This window comes from Etheostoma spectabile, unplaced genomic scaffold (genome assembly GCF_008692095.1).
Source record: "Etheostoma spectabile isolate EspeVRDwgs_2016 unplaced genomic scaffold, UIUC_Espe_1.0 scaffold119, whole genome shotgun sequence".
Classification (NCBI taxonomy): Eukaryota; Metazoa; Chordata; class Actinopteri; order Perciformes; family Percidae; genus Etheostoma; species Etheostoma spectabile.
This window is the reverse complement of record NW_022605570.1, coordinates 1048492-1062810: the sequence shown is the minus strand read 5'-3', so window position 1 is coordinate 1062810 and position 14319 is coordinate 1048492. Positions and strand designations below refer to the sequence as shown.

At 41.0% G+C, this 14319-nt stretch overlaps 2 long non-coding RNA genes across 2 annotated transcripts in view; one reads left to right on the top strand and one right to left on the bottom strand.

Moving 5' to 3' along the window:
- Positions 1 to 3892, top strand: part of LOC116685687 (uncharacterized) — an 18168-nt gene extending 14276 nt beyond the window's left edge. Inside the window, exon 3 of the long non-coding RNA XR_004331012.1 lies at positions 3883 to 3892. This is a non-coding gene — a long non-coding RNA (uncharacterized LOC116685687). The remainder of the gene's footprint in view (positions 1 to 3882) is intronic.
- The window catches only part of LOC116685685 (uncharacterized), a 15767-nt gene continuing 3074 nt past the window's right edge, over positions 1627 to 14319 (bottom strand). Inside the window, exon 3 of the long non-coding RNA XR_004331010.1 lies at positions 1627 to 1676. This is a non-coding gene — a long non-coding RNA (uncharacterized LOC116685685). The remainder of the gene's footprint in view (positions 1677 to 14319) is intronic.

The window sequence follows — 14319 nt, the reverse complement described above, 5'->3', positions numbered from 1 at the left end:
GAAGTTCTACCATGGACTCTGTAACATTTTTTGTACAAAGAATACCTTGGTTGCCTTGTTTTAAGCCATTCTAGTTAGGCATAGAAAACCTGCAGGAAGACTCAGCTCAATTTGTGCCAGGTCTCATTAATATTCAACAAGCTAAGCTGCTTGACTCTGATTGGCTAACAGCTAGCCAGTGAAAGCCTGGCTATCAGTATCTGTTACCCAGCAAAACTGGGCGAGCTCATGAATGGTAATGAGCTCAGGTTTAATGAGCTCAGGTTTAAACAGGTTTAATGTCAGAATGTCAACTGCTCCGATATTCTGCTTAAACAATATTTGGCTTTCACAAAATTGTACTATACCTTTGATCAGCATTTTAGTGTTCAGAGCAGAGGGCTGTCTCACATTGTTTTATGTTATTGTCAAATGGTATAAATCAGATTTTGTAGTATATGCACATACACGAACCTTAGACAACCCTGTAACCCCCCCCCCCCCCCCACACACACACACACACACACACACACACACACACCCATACACGCATACACCCACACCCACAGCAATAACACTGTCAACATCAGCAGTGAGACGGGCAGGATTGCAGCCGTGCCACTGTCTGTCTCCCACCTTGTCATATAAATCTTTACAACACAACTCCCTGGCACACGCTGGGGTGTGGAAGGATGTGCACTGACTGTCTGCAGATGGTGTGTGTGTGTGTGTGAGTGAGTGTGAGAGTGTGTGCACATGCAAAAAGGGGTTCATAATCGAGACCATATAAACCTGTCTGTCAAGAACATGAAATTGGTTGTGTTTGTGTACACTGACAGTATTATTGAGCTGTTCAGGATGCTGAGTGATGTACAGGCCAGATGTGTTGAAGGATGAGGGGCATTTTCTGTTTGATTAAAAAGAAAGCGCAAAATAAAGAGTGTTGGAACTGTGACACTCTAATCATGCCCTGTTGAGATTTTGAGCACCAGTAGCAAGGTTTTGGTGAGCATGCCAGGATCCATTCCTGCTGATGGTTTCCAGCTATTTCACCAATCAAAGGGTCAAAGGGGTACAGATGACACGGGCTCAGGGGTGGCCCATGTGTAGGTCTATGGTTGGCCCCCAAATGGGATCAATTACAACTATTTACTGAAAATACAAGGAATATGTATTTACATGATACATGGAAGTAATGGGTAGGATGTGCAGAGAGAATGCACAGGTCGCTAATGTAACGATGGAAAGCGGACCGCAGCCTAAGTCAATATGCTTCAGCAAAAAGCAGGGACTCAAAACAAAAAAGCCAGGGTACTGATAAAACAAGTAAATGGAAGGATCAGAGAGGCAATTGTCAAATGCTTGGCCAAAATAAAGTGTGAAGAAGCACCACTGATGAGCTAGGCAGAAAAACAACCCAATGCATCCATTGGCACCAATCATGTCACCTTGACTGGAAGAAGCCAAAAAAAGACCAATGTTGGTCTAAACCACAACAGAGCATGGCCATGAGTCTATAACAGTGTTTCCAAAAGTGGGGACCCCTCAGGTGTCCTTGAGGGGGGTCCCAGGGGGTCCCGAGCACAAAGGGATACGTCATTTATTTTTTATATAATTCCATCCAGAAGTAACACAACGACAGGACGTTTTTTGACTATTTTGGTCATGGGTTTCATACACTTTCTGTAATAAAACATCTAAAAGCAAAGGTCCTGTCAAATGGGGGACCCTGGGACAAAATCTTATCATATGGGGGTCAGTCAGTAGTCTAATTCTTGTCAGTTCAGGAGGCCTTTACATAAAAAAATTTTGGGAACCATTGGTCTACAACACTGGATTTGGAAATGCTTGTTAGAGACTTTCGCTACCAACGACTAAGAGCTGATTTGAAATTGCCTGTGTTTGTGTTAGAGCCAAAGGTGAGTTAATGGATGATAGTCAAGCTGGAGTTGGTGTGAATTCTTTTAAAGAAGAAGAAAAAAAAAGTCCATAATTCCCCAAATTGTTTGTTTCTAAATGGTCAGAAAAGCAATAAACAATGTCATAATCCATTAAAGTAATGACAATCCGTATTGACATTCAAGTACAATAAAGCAAGATGAAAATGTTTTTTTCAGGATGATTAATTACAGTGCACTTGATGTTAAAAGTAGTAATATGTGTGTGTATGTGTGGTGTGTGTGCTTTACCTCAGTTGCTGCCGGGCACCTTGTCTGAATCATGTTCATTATCCCTGCTACTGCAGCCCTAATGTGGCTTTATGGGGAGCATGTGGTGTCCCACAGGACAAATTAGGCCACAGATCACTACATTTGAGGAATAAAAGTGGCCATTCAAAAAGCAGATTGTTCCAATTTTGTCATTAGTTTTACTGTGAGCCAGCGAGAGCACGTCTGATTTGGCTTGTCAGAAATATTTGTTTGAAAGGTTTTATATCTTAAAGCTATAAAGCCATATGTTTCAGTTATGTTCCCCCCTCCACCCTCCCACCAACTATTTTTAAGATATTGAGAGTGTTATATGGAATACATAACATAAAGGTGCAGGGCTGCAATGTGCACACTGACTTCCACCAAGCATGTGCACAAAACACACACACACACACACACACACACACACACACACACACACACACACACACACACACACACACACACACACACACACACACACACAAACACACAGTCTCTGTTAAAGATACACACTATCTAAGGATTATATTCAACCCTTGTAAAAATACACAGAAAAAAAAAAAGTGGCGGCAGGCTACTGCCAATGAACACTAATTGTGTGTGTCGTACCTCTTATAAAGAAGCAGTTCACCAATTCATGTAGAGCTGTTATTGAGCGGCTCGCGACCCTTGTGAAAATGTTATGGTAGCGAGGCTCTGGATTAGGTGTCAGCATCGGGGGTCTATAGCTACTGCAGGGCAGCTGGGGTGCCGGGCGCTGCTGATGAATGCCCTGAATGGATCGTGAGTGAGTGTGTTGGAGTGAGCATATGGAGTGATGTCTTTTGTATCTATTGCAGTGTTGAGAGAAGTATTCAGATCCTTTACTTAAGTGGAAGTACACTGTAAAAATACTCCATTACAAGTAAACGTCATGCATTGAAAATGTTACTTAAGTAAAAATATGTAAGTATCATCAGGAAAATAATAAAAGTAAAAGTACTCAGAAACTGGATACAATCATAGCAGTTCTGTCAATCAACCAAGTTTTTTAATTAATTGAACTTATAGGCCTGTATATTGTTGGGTAGTTTAACTTTTAATAAAACATTGTATTTTGTAAACTTCATGTGTATTGTGTGCAAAAATCTTAATTTGCAGAGTAAGCAAATAAATCTTTCAGATTAATGGAGTGGAGTAAAAAGCACAATTTGCGTTAAAATACTTAAGTAAAGTACCTTAAATGTGAACAGTACTTAAGTAAATGTACTTAGTTACATTCCACCACTGAAATATCATATACCCAAGACTTTTTTCTGTTTACTTTAATGTTTTACGCTTTCCAGCATTAAAGATTTTTTATTTTATTGTTCTCAGTGATGATCAAGAATGGAAATTTACAGAATTTAGTGGAGAGTTTTTCTGCTTTGTGTGAAAATGTTGTTAATATTGTGAGTTTTATTTTAATTTGTTTAAAATGTGCAAAAGTATTTTTTTTTCCTAAGAGTCTTGCATATTGAAATTGACGTGTGAAAATCCAGCCAAATTAATGGTTACATGCTGTTATGTGAAGTCACTTCTGTCCCTTTTTCATAAAATTAACATTTATTGTATTCGGCAAAGGATATGACTCAGATTGTTGTAATAGTTCTTGGATAGTCAACCTACAGGAGAACAATCGGGGTAATTTCATCACATTGAAAGCTAGCTCTTTCTTTTTGGCTATTTACAGCTGTTCCTTTATACTTAAACTTACAGGTACTACAGCTACTTACTAACTGCTCTTGCTACTGCAATAACACTGCAAGTATCAATCTAGCTAAAAGCAAGGATTTGCATGTGACTTGAAAATGGCTGCCTTTACTTATCAGGGCATATGAAGGCTGGAGTTAATGTTTTTTTTTTAAAGATTGTTGTTAGGCTTTTCCACCTTTAATGGACAGGACAGCTAGGTGAAAAAGGGGGGAAGACATGCAGGAATTGGTCACAGGTCGGACTCGAACCCTGTACTTCTGCATAGAGGCATGAGCCTTGAAGTATACACTCACCTAAAGGATTATTTGGAACACCTGTTCAATTTCTCATTAATGCAATTATCTAATCAACCATGGCAGTTGCTTCAATGCATTTAGGGGTGTGGTCCTGGTCAAGACAATCTCCTGAACTCCTGAAAACTAAATGTCATAATGGGAAAGAAAGGTGATTTAAGCAATTTTTAGCGTGGCATGGTTGTTGGTGCCAGACGGGCCGGTCTGAGTATTTCACAATCTGCTCAGTTACTGGGATTTTCACGCACAACCATTTCTAGGGTTTACAAAGAATGGTGTGAAAAGGGAAAAACATCCAGTATGCGGCAGTCCTGTGGGCGAAAATGCCTTGTTGATGCTAGAGGTCAGAGGAGAATGGGCCGACTGATTCAAGCTGATAGAGAAGCAACTTTGACTGAAATAACCACTCGTTACAACCGAGGTATGCAGCAAAGCATTTGTGAAGCCACAACACGAACAACCTTGAGGCGGATGGGGTACAACAGCAGAAGACCCCACCGGGTACCACTCATCTCCATTACAAATAGGACACACAAAGAACTGCTACAAACTACTAATTTTTTCTATTTTTGATATTGTCACTCTTCATTCTAACCCCAACCGGCCCGTCAGACGCCGCCTACCAAGAGCCTGGGTCTGACCGAGGTTTCTGCCTAAAAGGAAGTTTTTCCTCGCCACTGTCGCACTGTTGCTTGCTCTGGAGGAAACTACTAGAACTGTTGGGTCCTTGTAAATTCTGGAGTGTGGTCTATCTGTATAGTGTCTTGAGATAACTCTTGTTATGAATTGATACTATAAATAAAATTGAATTGAATTGAATTGAATTGAAAAAGAGGCTACAATTCGCAGGAGCTCACCAAAATTGGACAGTTGAAGACTGGAAAAATGTTGCCTGGTCTGATGAGTCTTGATTTCTGTTGAGACATTCAGATGGTAGAGTCAGAATTTGGCGTAAACAGAATGAGAACATGGATCCATCATGCCTTGTTACCACTGTGCAGGCTGGTGGTGGTGGTGTAACGGTGTGGGGGATTTGGGTTTTCTTGACACACTTTAGGCCCCTTAGTGCCAATTGGGCATTTTTTAAATGCCACGGCCTACCTGAGCATTGTTTCTGACCATGTACCCATCCTCTGATGGCTACTTCCAGCAGGATAATGCACCATGTCACAAAGCTCGAATCATTTCAAATTGGTTTCTTGAACATGACAATGAATTCACTGTACTAAAATGGCCCCACAGTCACCAGATCTCAACCAGATAGAGCATCTTGGGATGTGGTTGAACAGGAGCTTCGTGCCCTGGATGTGCATCCCACAAATCTCCATCAACTGCAAGATGCTATCCTATCAATATGGGCCAACATTTCTAAAGAATGCTTTCAGCACCTTGTTGAATCAATGCCACGTAGAATTAAGGCAGTTCTGAAGGCAAAAAGGGGGTCAGACACAGTATTAGTATGGTGTTCCTAATAATCCTCGGTGAGTGTATGTGCGCCTGGCAGCCCAGTCACTGGAGTTCATGTTTACCACTCACTGAGACTGGAGTGAGAAACCAAATTGGCCAAATTGGAAACAGGGACCACCTGTGGATGAAGCTGATGGGATGTAAAAGCAACAACAATCAAAAGTGGGTGTGACTGGCTTAAAAAAACACGTTGAATTAGAACACAACGGTTCTAACTTGCCGCTAAAACACACTGAATGAGTTACACAACTTCATTGAAAGACAACCTATTCTCAACCACACACATGTTATTGTCTATGAGCAGTGATACTCTGGTCAGTTTCAGTGCGGCCCTGTCAGCAGTCCACATGGTGGAGATGTGCCGTCAGAAATCTCCTCCCTCCCTCCCTCTCTCTCTCTCTCTCTCTCTCTCTCTCTCTCTGACTGCTTTAAACCCCGGAGGAAAAGCCTGTACGGACAAGCCAGACTATCAGACTCCAAGAGTACCGGGACCCCCCAACCCTCATCATTTCCCCCCTCCACATGAGTCAAAGAGCCCTTCTTCTTCATGCCAGCTGACTGCAGGAGGAAAGAGAGGAGTGAAAAGGAGAGGAGAGTGGCCTGGGGAGCGCAGAGGACTAGGTGGGGTGAAATGAGGGGGGCAGAGTAGTTTGGGGTGGATGAGGGGCAGCTAAGACAGCAAGAGTGGTTATAAACGTTACTATTTTAAAGATTTGAGTCTCAGATCTCACCAGTTGTGTTGTGCATTCTCTAGTCAACTGCTGATTTCCTTACTGTGAAAAGTGATTGTCCAATTATAGCTTAGCTATAATATAACTGTCTACGTACATTCTGAGTTGGGTGACTGTCTTTCCTTGCCTTCCAAAGACCCAAAACAGAAGAGTAAAAATGTAAGGTATTGATTAGAAGGTGTGGTTATCACTATAACTACCTACAGTACTAACCTAACCGAGGGTCACTTCCAAGGCTAGGGAGCATGTGACACATTTTGTGGGGTTACAGTTACGCTACAAAATGTTCACATCTATCAAATCCATTGTGTAGTATTTTCCCACTGTGTGAAAGCCAGTCCTAGATGCTATCAGAGTTTAGGCTAACATTAGTAGCTCTGGGCTGTTCTTACTCTACCAACCCCAACCAATGCTAGCTGAGATAGCGTTATTTCCCAAAGACATTGGCAAATCCTTGTGCTACAATCATTTTCGCTTGTGATGTTGAAAAAAAGTTAAGCTCTTCTTGTCATACTTATAAGACTAGACTAAATAGCTTTTCACTCTAATGCAAGAACAATACTATTTTTGTATTGTCATGCCTTCCATGGATCATCAGCTTGCGAGGATGCTAACGTTTTGGGATGCAGCTTTAGCATCAACCTTATAGCACACTATTATGTTTGTAGCCATCAAGTTTATATTTGAAAGTCCTTCTCAGGGTTGTTGTGTTAAAATGAGTCGCCTGGAAACATTAAAAAGTCCATCGGATATGGTTCTTTTAAACTATTCAAGCTAACGCTAACTTACTAACTAGCCTAGTAATGACTACTAGCTAGCTAGTACTAGCTAGATCCAGCGGATTTATTAATTTTTTGCCAGCAACAGCTGTCACTTCAGCTGGCAAATTATCCTTTTACACTGCATAAGGCTTTGCATGAAATTAACACAGATTACTTCTACAAAAATAAGAAAAGATCATTTTTTCTTTTTAATATTGTAAAGTGAATTTTTTGGTCCACCGTGGATTAAAAGTTACAGCACACTCAAAGAAGCTGCAATGAAATACTACTAACAGCTCCAGCACACACACACACACACACACACACACACACACTCACACACTCACACACAGCGCCAAGCCTCCATTTCCCTGTCTCACATCCCATAACACCTGAACTTCACACACAAACAAACACACACGTCCAAAGTGTTAAAGACGAGACCCACCTGCTAAATGCTCAGACAGTCTGGCTACTGTAACCAACACACACACGCACACACACGCACACACACGCACACACACACACACACACACACTTAATGAACACACCTATTAACAGTGCACACACTTGCCACGAGCGCCTTCCACACACAAAGTGAGACGAGGTTTCCCCTACATTTCCTCCCCCATGGGCTGGAACATGTTCCTGCAGCACAGTGCACCCTCACAGTGCTTGGCTGAACAAGCAGCACTATTTCTAATAAGCCAGAAAAATAAATATGGAAAGTCAAATTACACTGAGTCATATTGCACCGCGTGTCAAATTGTCGCACAATAACAAGTCATTCACGTGGCTTATGATTAATGAAATGGGATGAGAATACTCTTATAGTTTGGGCTTTTGGATCTGATGGCAAACTGACACACAATTTGAAAAAATAAAAATAAAAAGATTGCGAAAAGCAAAAAAAAAAAAAAAACGAGAAAAAACGTTTGTTTTCGACTGCGAGGAATGTGGAGGCAGATGAGAGAGCTGTGTGTTTGGAGAAAGAGGATGTTGGAAGTTTGACCAGTGAAACTCCAGAACAGGATGCACCAGGGATGTGTCAAAGCTGAGCCTGATTGAATTGCTGGCACCCTTTAGGCATGTAGTAGCACAGGGACACACACACATATTCAAATACACACAGAAACACACGTTCAGAAGCTAGACGGGCAGGCGTCCATCACTTGCGACGCTCCCCAACCTCCCCTGGCAAATTAGCAGGAATTTGTTGGGGAAGGCCGATTGTTTTCTCTTTAAACGCGGCTTGTTTTCGATGGGTAACGCTCTCTCTTGCATGAATATTGTGTGAATGGAGGTGAATGGGGGCCTTGATAAGCAGCGATGTGGCTGTGGTCTCCGCCGTCACGCTGCCAGCCACTCATCCTCTCCTACAACTCTCACGCCGATTGGCCGCCTGGAGGTAGGACTCCTGAGGGCCTCGGCTTTAAGACATCTCGAACTGCTGACGACTGCAGAAATACCTAATTTAAGAGACTTTAAATACTGGTTTACCAATTATAGTATGACTGTGTGGTTGAATTAATAAAACATCGCTATGAAGTTTAGGATAGGTTTCAACAATCTTGGTGCCGTTCTCAACTCTTAACTTTGGTCAAGTTTTTATTTTCACTAAACCTTAAAACAAGAACTTGGTTATGTTTAACCGTAATACTAACATTGATGGAGTGGTTCAGTTGGCCAACATTAAGTTAGATTTGGCTGGATCCTATAACTAAGTTGTGATTCACAGGGCTGGACCAGAGCCAGATATGGCACAGAGTCAGCCCTGTTTTCTGTTTGTCCCAACAATTTGTCCTGCCAACTGAAACTTAAATCATAACAGTCTGCGATAAACAAGTGACACAACCTGTGACCATGGTCACTGCACACGTAGAAAATGTCAATAGATGTAGCCTCAAAATGCTATTAAGACAAAACATTGAAAAATACAAGAGAGTTAGATGAGCAAAACTTAACTAGCAAAAATCAAATAACTAACTAACATAAATATGAGTAATATGCATTTTGTCAAAGTTTGCTTAAATTATATCAAATAGTCCCCCTAACTGATAACAGGTTTTCTTAAGGTCGAATAATGTTTTGGGGAGTTTCACTTAATAATAAAGAGATGCTCTTATTTGTTGCAAGATTACTTTTTAACTGTTAAGGGTAGAGCTGGGCGATATAGAGAAAATCAAATTTCACGATATTCTTGACCAAATACCTCAATGTCGATATTGCGACGACATTGTATTTTTGACTATTGGTGCTTTAAAAATTATTTTTTATTTACACACTGAGACTTTTGATAAATTATTCAATGACTTAGTGGGTAAAGGTAAATAACAGAACAGTCTGGTAAGTTCATAAAATGACTTTACTGTAATGTAATCTGTAAAACCAGATAAAGACAACACCACATTACGATATATCCAAAATTTAAGACGATATCAAGTCTCATATTGCGATATTGATACAAACATCGATATATTGCCCAGCCCTAGTTAAGGGTGCATCATATTTTTTAGATTGAAAATGTTTTTTTTTTGTTGCATTTTGACACTAAATACAATTGACTCACCATATGGTGGTTTGCTAAATGTAACCAGAATAAGATCCAGATTCGATAATATTTCCAGAAATAGCAGGAGAGTCTTCACCCAGAAAACGACCATATGGGTTGATTGAGAAAGCAGCTCATAAAGACCCATATTTACGTTTGCTAGAACTTTTGCTGCATTCCAGGCGTAACTCGTGTTTTCACAACCTTCTACCTGTAAAAGTGCCCTGGAATGGCAGTCAAACCTGTAACTTCCTACATGTGAACTAGTACCAGATAGTTGTACTCCTAGTTACAGTTTTGACGTCACACACACATAAACAATGGCGACCCCTGTTGATGCCGTGCAGACGGCGTGAGAAATAGACATAAACATATACAAATAGGCAACGTTAAGTAATTTCATACATTGTCATCAAAACGATACACATACGATTGTGTAGTACTACAGGTTATGTTTATTAAATGAAGCAAAATATGTTACAAGCTAGAAATCGCTAGAATCAGTTAGCGCCTAGCTAACGTCAACGTAGCTAACGCTAGCTAGAAGGGGTTTGTGGTGACTTTGCTTGGAACGCTACCAAGTTGTGAGTCGTGACTTGAAGTTGTAACTTATGGACTAAAACCTGTGTCTGGAACGCAACATAAGTCTGTGACACAGTTATGTCTTCATATAGTAGTTTAGCGTTATTTATTGTTATCTATTTGAAGCATTTTTGCTGTCTAATCTTAACTAATGGTCACATAATTAAAACAGCAACCGCGGGCACAGGTTACAACCATGTGTTTTAAAAGTGGCGGTTAATAGAACAGTCATATTGGTCATTTGGGGAGTCTTTGGCAATCAACCTATGTTGTCGTTTGAGGAGTCTGTTGGTATGATAATGTGTTAGTTCCAGGGTTTATTATCTGTCAGTGTATATTTGCATGTTCCTGTATTATGTCTGTGGCAAGGATTTGGGACACTACCTCGCAGTTTTGTTATTCATGTATTTTATCCTTTATTTTTATTATTTTTATTTATTATAAGGATCCCCATTAGCTGACGCCTAGATGACCAGCAAGTCTTCCTGGGGTCCAAAACAACATTTAATCAGACAATATTAAAACATTACATGACATATACAGAAAAGAAAAGAAAAAAAAAGAAAAGAAAAAAAAATACATCCTTCTGTTCTTGTGTACATGCTACTTGATGCTGTATCCATTTTAATGTAAAGCCTATTGGGTAATGAAATGTGTTGCATAAATAAAGTTGACTAGCCCTGTGTTAAGTCCTGGAACGTTTGCTAGAAATATAGTGTTTTTGTGCAAAGTGAAGCTCTGTGGTGAGCAATTTTGTCAAAAGTGGGAAATACGTGTGAATAAATGAGAATGAAAAACAGCGACATATTGAGGCCTGTGTGTCTCAGCCACCGTGTTGCTCTCAGCCTCTGTCACCAAGACAAGTGGACCCCCCCGTTCTCCCTTTCAAAAACAATATGCTTCATTTCACTTTGCTTTGCACTCACACAGTTCCACGCATTCACACCTGGGGGCTGCTCAGTAACCGCAGTCCTCTGTTGTTGGAAGCTGAGCAGTAATAGCAGGTTGAGTGCCTTGCTTAACGGCAACATACTTTCTTTAAAACACCCACACACTCCACCAGCCTGGTTTTTCGCAGCTGTTCTTGGCATCTCAGTCTCAGCAATTCAAGTCAAGACATTCCTATTAATCACAATTCACATGCCAGTTAAACCTACTTCTTTTCTGCTCGCTCTACTTTTCCAGGAAGAGTTGTACATCCGCTGTCATGCTCTTCGTACTGATCATGCCATGTGACAGGTGTGTTTACATGTGGGATCTGAGGCAGCGAATGAGGAAAGATTCAATGGAACATGACATCTTGAGCGATATATGGATGTTTTCCCTCTGAAGTGACACACAGAGAGTGGCGTGCATGGAGCGAGTGCTGTGAGAAGACAGACTGCGTTGACTCGGAGGAAAGCAGGTGAATGTTTGAATGTGTGCTGAGGTAAGAGAGAGCACTCGATAAAAGAAGACCGTGTTAAGGAAATCCAAAGAGTTTTGCCTCTGCTGTGCATTTGCCAGTGTTCTGTTTATTTGGTGTCTTCTAGAGTGTGTACGCAGACCGCAGTGTCATCTATCACCCCAACACTGTGTCTGAATCACAGCCGTGTCTGGCCTCATGTCCGTTAAACACTAACCCTGACCTCACTTCCAGTAAGAGAAGCAAAAAGGGAGGGGGGAGGGAGGGTAAAAATCGAGAAAAACAAAAACTCTTCATTTTTCATAATCGTCACGCACAACACCGTCAAGCCTGCACACGTGCACTGCTTCGAGCGCAGTTTCCGCCCTTTCATAGGTCGGAACTGTTCTTATATTCACTGGCTAGCCAGAGAAATCTGGTCTAAATAATCATCAATAATCAATAATAATCTAACAATTCATAGGTCTAAATCAGTGGGTTATGTTTTTTAGGCCAAGAAGTCCTTGCTGAAGGACAGAGAGCAGGGACACCCTACTAGATAGACTAGTAAATAGAAAGCCTTTATTGTCATTAAGCACAAGTGCAGCACCTGTACAATGAGATTCAAGCAACCCCTTTACAGTGTCAACACAAAATACACAAATATGAAATATAAAATGTAAGTAGTGCAGAAGTAAAGAGAGGGGGGAATGTGGTGAACAGTCCTGAGAGCAACTATATACAGTACATAAAATAGAAAGATAAAGGATTTGTATACACATTGTGCAAAATGTATAAAATTGAGTTGCATACTAAACTGGGCCCACAAACCTGCACATACCTTTTTATGGTGCATACAATACTGAGTTATTAAAAAAATAATTATGTACATTAATATATGTATGCATCATGTTAATATGGTGATATTATGTGATCATTATGTACATCATGAGAAGAATCTGTATTATCACGATTTCATTTAGATATTACACTTGACTATTGCACCAAGCCCAAATTTATCAACATGTACTGTAAGCTTGGAGGCTATAAGGTCATTTGGAAAAAAGAATGGAAAAATATATGATTTCACTATATTGATAATTTTGTACTTTGTAATTTTTCTCCTACAGTTTTTCTTTCTACATTTTCTAATTAATTCAAAGGAGGCAATGTTTCTTTTCAAACAACTCCAATCAAAGTGCACATTTAACAGTGAAAACGTGATCCAGATCTTCTTCTTTAGTCCCAATATTAGTCAGATCCGCACCACAACCTGACTTTCGGCCTCCAGGTGTTTCACTGTGACCCGGTCCACCCAGCTCTCAGTGTGGCAGCTGCTGCAGCTGGGCCGCCGCAAGGACCAGCTGTGTGAGTGTGTGTACTGTATGTGTGTGTGCGTGTCTATCCAGCCAGCTGTGAGGAGAGTGAGAGGTCTTTTCCACGTAGTCAGCAGCACCTGGGCCAGCTCAGAGTAGCAGCAGCGGCCAGGCAGGGCCAGGCCAGGCCAGGCCAGGCTACCCAGTTCATTCTGCGGCCTATTGGCCAGACTGTCTATTGTTGTTTTAAGAAAAAATCCCCCTTAGATACTCTTACACTGCTCATCAGTCTGCAATGTACAACCTGCTCCTCTTATATCATACATTTCCCAGAATGCTGTTCAACACGCGTAGAATGGCTGTATTCTGGTGGCAAGAGCAATACCAATTTAATTTAAAAACTGTCTGATAAGATGAGTTTTTCATCAGATTTCTTTTTCATTTACAAATTTAACCCATGCTGCAGATCGATACCCTTTGGTGCACCTTCCTACAAGGAGCAAGGAAAAGGGAAATACCTTTTTTTTTGGAATCAGAAGGAAGGATGCGATTCATTTGGCAATGCCAAAGCGTTTTTTCCTCCCTATCCCATAATAGATAAGCTGTTTAGCCATTCCAAGATCGGATAACTCTGACGCTGCCGGAAGTCCCTCACCTTCCACTCCGGTCACTAATGTTACACGCTGAACATGGCAAGTTTTGACGAAGAATTGGATCATGCAACAAGGCAGGCTTGCTTGGTTCTTTTGGGGAACGATTGTAAAGAAAATGTTTAGGGCGTTTACTCTCTACCTGGGCTGTTTTGGGATCGATTGGCTATGGACAAAATACATGGCCATACACTGGTAAAAGCCAACTGCCTTTCTTTATGTTATTTGTTGATGTATTTTTTCGTGTATTGCCATGTACATTTAACACACTAAAAATAAATCTCCTTCATGGAACAATATCTATCTGTCTATCTGTCTATCTGTCTATCTATCTATCTATCTATCTATGTTATTTGGAACTTGAAATTGCCCGAAAGTAGCCGTTTTCATTCGGTTTACCCCCTTCAGTTGATGACATGTTGGCCTAACACCCAAATTCCCCTGCTGTCTCCGACGTCCTCACGGAAACAAAAAAAATAAAGCTCTTCTTGAATCACACCTTGGTTCAGGGCAGGCTTATGGCCGATTCAGTTGAAACTGTTTAATCTCATTTCTTCCCTCTCATTGCTTAAAGCGAGCAGGCTCCGCTCCTGCAGAGGTTTGGGCAGCTTTTAGCATGATCAACCAACCGTGAAAACCCTTGCTCAGGGAAAGAGCAGCCTCAAGATTTACCCCCCCC